Genomic DNA, 9,357 nt, shown 5'->3' on the forward strand with positions numbered 1-9,357 from the left:
AACTGTTAATACTTGTGGGATTGTGTGTTGTTCAACTTCTTTTGAAATATGTAACCATTTTACATGTTCTTCACTGTTTTACTGTTACCATTTGTCTGTCTCTTCCATCATCTCCCTGCCTTAGTTTGTTACTCGTTCTCTCTCTCCCCGCCCCTCTACACACGTGCGCACACACGCACGCACTCTACATACAGACGCTGATGAATACTTTGTGTTAACATATAGGCATGTCTGTGTAGAATCTGCTCCTTGTTTTAGGAACTACGATACTTATGAACCGAAGTCCACACACACTCAGCAGAAGAAAGAGAAGATGGAATTGCTTGCCTTCTTTCTTAGAGCTTATATTCAATTCACAGCATGCTTCAGGGCACATTCAAACCACCACAGATCCCAATTAGGATGTAAAATCATTTGCTCTTGACTTCCTGTCCCTTGTGTGCTCATGCAGGGCAGGGCAGAGCATCTGAAGATAATGTATGGTGAAGGCGACAGGATTTTATTTTCCTTTGTGCCAACTTGTACATTAGCGCGTCTTAAGTGGCAGATTAAAATGTTCTTAGAGCACTGATGTTGATTAAAAATGTTTGTTTAGGCTTGTTCAGGACTCCTACAAGATCCAAGTCACATTCTTGTCCTTCGAGCATTTTAAAAGCCTGCTATAGCCGCTTTAGCCTATTGTGTAAATAATAATGCTTTTCTATAGGACTACTTTTCTTTTATCAGGTAAAATCTTTAAACATAGAAATACACCCAGATCCATAAAAACATTTGTGTGTATTTTTGGAAATTGTTTTAATCCTATTAGTCTGTATTTTAATATGGTAGATGTCTTAGTCAGTGTTCTATTGCTGTGAAGAGACACCATGACCACAGCAACTCTTACAAAAGGAAGCTTTTAACTGAGGCTGGATTACATTTTCAGAGGTTTAGTTCATTATTGGCAGGGAAGGAAGCAAGGGGGCATGCAGGCAGACATGGTGCTGGAGAAGAAACTGAGAATTCTACATCCAGATCCACAGACAGCAACAGAAGAGAGAGGGAGAGTCTCTGGGCCTGGCTTGGGCTTTCCCACCACTAGTGACACACATGCTCCAACAAGGCCACACCTCCTAATCCTTTCAAATAGAGCCACTTCCTGGTGACCAAGCATTCAAATCTATGAGCCTATGCGGGTCATTCTTATTCAAACTGCCACAGTAGGGAAACTCATAATTCCTTGTTCTCTTTTCCTCATAAATGCTCGTCCATAATGATGCCACTTCTCCCCTTCGGGTCCCTGAGATGTCAAGAAAAGTCCTTTGATGACCATTAATGTTAGTTTCTACTTTTTAATCCACTCATTCATCCTGTATCTCACCGTCTTTTATTGAACAGTAGCTCCACGTCGACCTGGGAGACGGATGCCCTTTACCAGGAGGGTGGACTCTGATACTGCTGGAGACCCTGTGAATAGAGACCGTGGAAGGAGTGATAGGCTCCAAACTGGTTGCTGAGAGTTCAAACACACAGTGTGAGATTTTTTTTTTTTCGAGACAGGGTTTCCCTGTAGCTTTGGAGCCTATCCTGGAACTAGCTCTTGTAGACCAGGCTGTCTGAACTCACAGAGATCCGCCTGCCTCTGCCTCCCGAGTGCTGGGATTAAAGGTGTGCGCCACCATCGCCCACCCAGTGTGAGACTTTTGATGGACGGTGTTAGGAGAAGAGGAAGGCTCATACCGAGACACAGAGGCCGAAAAGTCTGGAACTTGGTGGGGTCAGCGACCATGAGTGGGACAGCGTGGATTGAAGCACAATGTTAGTCTCAACCTGAAAACAAAGGCCCTGACATCTGTTGTGAAAGTTCTGAGCCCCTCTTTTCCCTTGGGGATCTGGTGAAGATTATAGCTGGGAGAGTGGCTGTAAGGGGACGATACTAGAATCAAAGGCTCTTAAAAATGGGATTTAAAACTAAGACTTTGCACAAGCTGACGTACAACTTACAATGTATTACAACAGAATATTAATGTATAAATATCCATAGCTTTTCCTTCTTGTCTCTAGACTCTCCAGGAAAATTCTGGCAGAACTGCTGACTGGCAATGGGTTTCTGTTGGAGTTCTTCTTTGAGAGGTGGCTAAAACTAGGGGAGACATGGTTTAAATGCTGTTTGTTGTGGTACCCTGCTTGTTTTTCCACTGTGAGTGGCAACAATGTAGGTACACACTGAGCTAGGTACTCGTGGCACTTAATGTTATGGTTCTTGTAGGTGAACTGGCAGTATGCCAAGTGGCCCAAAGGTTAATGCCCACTTGGTAACAATTTAAAGAATATTGGTTAATCTACAAAGAATCAATAGGCAAATGTAAAGTCCCCAATTCTTTCCCGTTCTCTGCTACTAACGGGGGTTCATAAGCAACACTCCAGGGGAGAACCATGTTGCTGCCACTGTGGCTTTATCCCAAACACCTTCTGTGGGTGCCTGTTGTGGTTTGTATACTGCCGTGAGGATGGCCATGGAAGCAAAGCGAATCAGGGCAGGTGAAGGAAGAAGGACCAGGATGGCCATGGAGGCACAGCGAGTCAGAGCAGGTGGAGGAAGGCAGAACAGGATGGCCATGGAGGCACAGTGAGTCAGGGCAGGTGGAGGAAGAAGGACCAGGATGGCCATGGAGACAGCGAGTCAGGGCAGGCGAAGGAAGGGACTAGGAAGGATACAGACTGGCATAAAGAGGGAGGAGGAAATCCTGAGAGAAGAGAGGGAGAAGCTGAGCTTGGAGGGAGAGCTGCAGAGGAGGGGGAGGGGGCTCGGGCGATGTGACTATGGGACAGCAGTTTGCTGGCGACTTTGTCAATTGCAGCGTCAGTGGGACGGTGGCACAGCGTCGGGATGATAGTGGGCGCAGTGAGTGTGCGGCGAGGTAAGGAATGGAGACGTGGGCACAAACGACTCCCTGGAGGGGACAGAAGATGCTTCTAGGGCGAGGCAAGGCTGTCCCTGGTTTCAGAGAGTGTTCCCAAAGAAGCCGCCATCAGTGTCACTCGTGGGCCATGCTAGTCATTTGGCTCAGGCATACGCTTTGGACTGAGTCCTGCTCTTTTTAGGTCTCTTTAGTTCCAGGGCTCCTGAGGTCCTCTGTCTCCCTCCTTGTCTGCACCTCTCTTATAGGTGCAGGGTGCCTGGGCAGTCACGCCCCACCTGGTGTGACATTCCTCATCTCCTTTAAGGCCACACTTTCTCCTTCACCAGCTTGTACCACACTGGAGTAGCCAGGAGCCTGAATCCTCTAGGGAGCCGGGAGGCAGTCTGGAGTGGAACTTCCAGTTGCCAGTGTTGGCAGTCCAATATCTACAAGGGTACCAAGGAATGGAGCCTTCCATGCCTATGTAGGTAACCAGGGCTTGGTTGCCATGACAGCCCACAGCCCATTCATTTTCTTACAGCGTTTCTATAACCAGTGTGTGTGTGTGTGTGTGTGTGTGTGTGTGTGTGTGTGTGTGTGTGTGACTGGTGTGGGAAGCTTTGCCCATTCCAGCACACTGACTTTCTTTGCCAGTTGGTGTCCTCAATGGTATTTAACAGCCCTCTGGAGAACACTCTTGGCCCCATCTTTGATTTGCCCTCTGCATCCTGGAAAGGCCTCTTTAACTTGCCTGCTGCCTGTGTGGGAAGAAGCACTGAAGAAGAGCACCGTTCTGTCTCCCTAGCAACAACATATCATCCCTTCCTCAGTCTTTCTGCTTCCTTCCTGTTCTTAGCTGGATGTCAGAGTTAGAATTTGGCCTCTGCCCATATCAAAGGCTCTCTGGGGCTGTACACATGATTCAAAATGCTTTAGCTCTTTCCCTTAGGTCTCCGCATCCCCTGACTCTCCTCACGGCTGGCACATTACGAGTGACAATGCCCTCCTGAAGGAGGCTGAGCTCTGCCTACGGGCTTGGGTGTCCCTCCTGTGTCTGAGTACTCTGTTCCAACATGTGGCACACATTTACAGCTTTCTCTGCACTTGTAGCGGTCACTGCAGAGCTAGGCTTTGCCTCTGCTTAGGAGGACCTGTCCTAACTGCTGCCAGAGTGGCTGTGGGACCTTCCATACCGTGCAGACTAAGATGGGGGCGTGAAGGACAATGTGAGTGAGGGTCTTGCTGGCCCTATCCCCTTAAGGAACCTAACATTTCAAGAGAGGCTCTTTTGTTAACTTTCCATTTTAGATAGTCAGAGCTTCCATAACAAAATGCTACAGACTAGGTGGTTTAAACATAGAAGTATTTTCTCACAGTTCTGGATGCTGGAAGTTCAAGACCAAGGTACCAGCAGGGTTGGTGTATCCTGAGGCTACAGTTTCTTTAGCTTGCAGATGTCTACCTGCTTGTTGTATCCCTGCATAGCCTATAGCCTTCTCTCTCTCTCTCTTTCTCTCTCTGTGTGTGTGTGTGTGTGTATGTGTGTGTGCACACACGTGTGCGTGCACGCACATGCATTCACGCATGTGTGTGTAAGAGTGTAGACTCTTCCTGTCTACCTTAGGACATAAGTCCTACTCAATTAGGGTTCCATCTTTGTAAACTTATTCAACCTTAATTGAAACTTTTAAGCCCTCACTCCAAACAGCCACCTGGACATTTAGAGGATGTAGCTCAACATTCTTCATCTTGTATACTTCCAGTTCTGTGGGGCTAAATTGGAGTTGTCAGCTGGAGAGCAACTCTCTGGGGATCCAGGAAAACATGCTTCTATCTCTTGGTAGCTGTTAGCATTCCTTGACTTGTGGATGCATTTCTGGTCTCTGTCCCTATGGTCACATTGACGCCTCCTCTTCTCCGGGACAATTTCCCCTTCACCTCTCTGCTATACAGACCATTGGGATTGCAGTTATGGTCCATTTGGGCAATTCAGGGTAACTCCATCTCAAAATCCTCCATTGTACCTCTCAAGTCTTCCCCAGCCGCCCCCCTCAAAAGTCAATTCTCATTCTCAGGTTACAGAAATGAGGACTTCATGTCTTGCTGTTTATTATTCATTAAAACATTTTAACAGTGGAGTCAACCTACAAAGAACTCTTGTTGGAAAGAGATTCGGAGGTGTATATCCTACCTAGATCACATCCTTTGATGGCACTCTGGACTGTCATTATCTGGGGTTTGAAGGGCAGGACTAAGCGGGAAAGCTCAGGATTGTCCCTTGAAAGGCAAAACCAGTGATGCTCAAGGGTAGGAAGTCAGGAGACCGCCTGTATGTTTCTACTTCCTGACTGGTTAGAAAGATAATCTTCTCCCGTTGGAAGCCATTTCACTGGGCATGCTTCCTTCGTTAAACGCTGGTTAGAAATTTTCTAGGGATGGAGGCTCCTGTGGGAAGATCTTTCTTCTCTCAGCTTTTCACTTCCGGAAGTCCCGTCTTTGCTCTCCTATCAATCACTTGAGAGGTTTCCTCTCATTCAGCCGAGGCAGCTGATGGACATCCAGTGTCTTTATGGAGTCCTAAGAGCCAGTTGTGTTTTTAATAACAGTAAGCTCAGCACCCGGTCCCTGGAAATGCGGTGGGGTTACTGTAGAACGCTGCTTCACTACGTTTCTTTATTTGGTCACGGGGGCTATGGTCAAACTGTGAGGAGAGAATTTTATTGGATGCTAATCTACTATCTAACACTGTGTTCATCTATTCTTTCTTCTTGCCATTTATGGTGAAAAAGCTGCTGCCAGAGCACCATAAATGCTTGCTTCTTGTTTCTGATCCCATCCCAATTCCATTTCCATGCAGCGAGGGGTAAAAGTGCGCAGTCAAGCATGGTTTTCTTCTACTTTTAACAATACCCCTTCTTTCTTTAAGAAAAAAGTATGACTGGACATTACTGCTGTGAAAACACCAATATTTACTTTTTAGTGTGGTTTTAGACTTTTCCAAATTTCATGTGTCTATGGGACATTCCTAATGGCTAGTCTTATAGGACAAAACAAACAAAACCAAAACCAAACCAAAAGAATCCCCTCACTCAGCTGCTGTTGCTCAGGTGGGCAGGGCAGTCCTCAGATAGTGACTTAGAAACATCACCATTTGGCATCAAAGACATAATGCCTTGAAGGCTTGAGACTGTAGTGGGAGGGGAATACTGTCACTCATGGGAAGCTCATGTTAATCCTCTGTCGTGCCTAATTTGATTTGAAGTTAGATTTAATCACAAGAGCTGCACATAATTCTCCAGCACCAGGGAGGGAGACCAGCTAACAAGAACTTCTATCATCTCCTTTGGTGAGAGCCACATTTGGTGACAAGCACCTCTCTCATCTCCTCACTCTTTGCTTCCTGGTCTTTGTTTGATCCCAGGCAAAAAGATGCAATAAATGACCTCATTGCTTCTTCTAGAACTGGTCTCTTCCTCCTGCCAGACTCGCTCCAGTTGCTGGGTACCTACACGTTCCTACACTCAGCATCTGATGGGCAAGCTCACACCCCATTGTTGATGACTCTCAGGTGTTACTCCTTAGATCATTGCAGGGGACTCCATGTTTAAACGGTGCTCACTGAAATGAACCCATCTCCCACAACGGAGCAGCTGTACAGTGCAGGAATTATTTGGTGGTGGAACTGTCTGGTCAGAGTCACTCTGCATTTACCTGTTTAGCTCATAAACGAGGCTAACCAAGGGTACGAAGACACCATCCTTTGGAGTTTTAATGAACATTTTTTGGTGTTTTCTGATAAAAAAAGACTTCTCCATGAAAATGTAAATAAAAGAGCTTTAAAAACCAAGATGATGACCAACTTTTGATAACAATTCTGGGAACCAGCTTTTCAGCAACTTAATTCCAAAGTGTCCTCTTCTTCCATGGGGTCTTCATGTGAGTCTAAGCCTTAAGGACTGAAAATGTGTGTTTAAAACGCACTCCCTATACCTGGAATGTCCTGTAGAGAAATCTTACTCAGAGTGGAGATGCATCCTTTGTTTGCCCTTAATTTTTTTTTTCCCCGTCTGCCCTTCTTCATTAAGAGAATCTTACCCATCTCCCAAGGAATCTCTTTGGATACTCTTCTTCCATAAAACTGCCGCGGTAATCCCTTCAAGAAACCTCAGAGCTCTTTTTTCCCCCAATAGTCCTTTGACAACAGATGACATACTCTATCTCCTGCCCCAACGGTGATTTTATTATGGTGAGCGCCAGACCCAATGTGCTCACTCTGCTTTTAATTTTGATGGATGGTGTCAGAAGTATTAAGGCTACAACTGTACAATGGCGTTGACCCGGGCAGGTGTTTTCGATCAACTGTGGCAGTCTACTTCCCATGGGAGAGATCTGGCTGACCTTCAAGGGATGAAGATGATTGACTTCCCCTCAGAAGCTACCAAAAGGGTCACCACTATCCGAAGTTTAAAAGTAAATATGGGTGATAGCGCGGCACAGTGGTTGCAGAGCAAATCTCGCTGCTACACCTCACTTCATGAAATAAGAGCTTCCAGCCCCCCACACGGTGCTCTTTGAGCAACAACATACTACAGAGTGACTCGACAACGCGAGCAGGACACATTGAGACTCGCTCAAAGAGTCAAGTGAAAACCGAACATTCTCAGATGAAAAGCTCTCTGGAAGAAACTGCATTTTCAAAACAAAGTGTGTGATCTTCAGAGTAACCAGCTTCGACAACTGGGCTAGCGTGTTTAGAAGCAACCCTTTTTCTCCCTTACGAAGTGAGCGTATTGTTCAGCCAGCACTCTGAGCTAATGTGTATGACTACTTTTCAACACTATGGCTTTCACGCGTCTGTCTTGCACAGCTGAACAAGTCCTCAGGTGGCTCACCATGTGATATGACATTTAGAATGTTCTTTTGTTTTGTTGGATCTAACCTAACAGCACAGGTGGGGCATAGGACAGTTGTCTTATATTTATAAAAAGGGGCATAGGACACAGGATTTTGTATACTTTACTGGCTTAAGGGGGAAAAAAATGAACTCTTCTTAATCTGAGAGATCAGTCCTAAATCGGAGGGTTTTATCTGCAGTTAGGTTGCTAGGATAATTCCCAAAGGTGAAGCCGTCTGCAGAAAGGGCATCATGTGGACCTGCTCTATTGTTGTTGCAGCTCAAAGTAACAGGACTCAGTCTTCCCAGCCTCTCTATTAAAGGGAGGATTAGAATCACACCCTAATGTATGTTTAATTTTTTTAAAAAATAGTTATCAAGTTTATTCATGGGCTCATAGATCCCTGCCATTCCATAATTCTACGATGGACACATTTGCAATGGCCTTCAGGAAAAAGTGCTAGCTCATGGTGACGTGTGAGAGGATGAGGCTTTATCTTGGAGACCTGGGTTCTCTTTCCTGCTCACCAATGGTCGGTCCTCCATGGGCTTGTTGACAGTGATGCTGACCCACTGGAATTAATGACTTTGTATTAATGAAGAGCTAAGTATGCTCACACTTTTATTTTAGCATATAATTTTTGGCTGAAATAATATAGTTTATTCTTTGCTAGGCCTTACTGCTCACAAAAACATTTATTTACAAAACGTCTTGCCTACTTTAAAGGGGTGCCCACTTATGCAAATGATATGACATATTTCTGGTGGTTGGGTCACACACAGGTGGCTTCGTTATGCTTTTTTAGCTTAAAAATAACGGGCATTTGGGTTTTCTTTAAATAAGTGAAGATAAATTAGGTTTTCAGTGGGAGACACAGCTTGAGAACTGGAATCGGCTCTCAGCAGGCATGAGTCTGAAGTGCCCGTAGGAAAGAACCTAACCAAGGTGCCTGCTCCCTGGGGAATGGACCAGGCCATCGGAAAGCTATGAGAGGAGGCTTTGTTTCCTTGGAAAGAGAAGGGTCTTTGTTGCTATGTCAACCACACCCACGGGAACATGTGCCGTGCATTTGAGTTGTTTGGTCTAGAGAACGTGTGTATTTTGGAGAATGTGTATTTGGGTTTGGAAAGAGCCAAACGGGTAAATACACGAGGGACACTCGGCCACTTAGAAGATGAGACCCTGCCAGGACTATTCTCCACCATTGCCCTCCGGAGAGGCGGCAACCAAGACGAGGGCAACAGTCCTCCCCCGTCCCTCAGATCGTGCAGCAGACAAAGAATACAGTGAGGCTGCATCCGATCAGTAATTACCATGGGGAACGTGTCGACAGAGTTTGGCCGACACCGGCTACAAAACACACAAACAAATGAGCTCATGGGGCTTCATCTCCCTGGTGAGATTTAGAGAGGCTAAGACTTTCTGAGCCATGAATGAGTGGGATTCCACAGAAAGGAACGACGAGGGGCCAAGGGAAGAGACTTGGGGATTGTTGGACAGACTCAGGGCTCTAGGGGAAAACTGCTTCCTCCTCTGATTGGTTAGCCACCAAAGTGAGTCTGCTAAGTTCAAAGGCTATT

Source organism: Microtus oregoni, unplaced genomic scaffold (genome assembly GCF_018167655.1).
Source record: "Microtus oregoni isolate MIOR12 unplaced genomic scaffold, Mior012 000036F_ref0000092, whole genome shotgun sequence".
Taxonomy (NCBI): Eukaryota; Metazoa; Chordata; class Mammalia; order Rodentia; family Cricetidae; genus Microtus; species Microtus oregoni.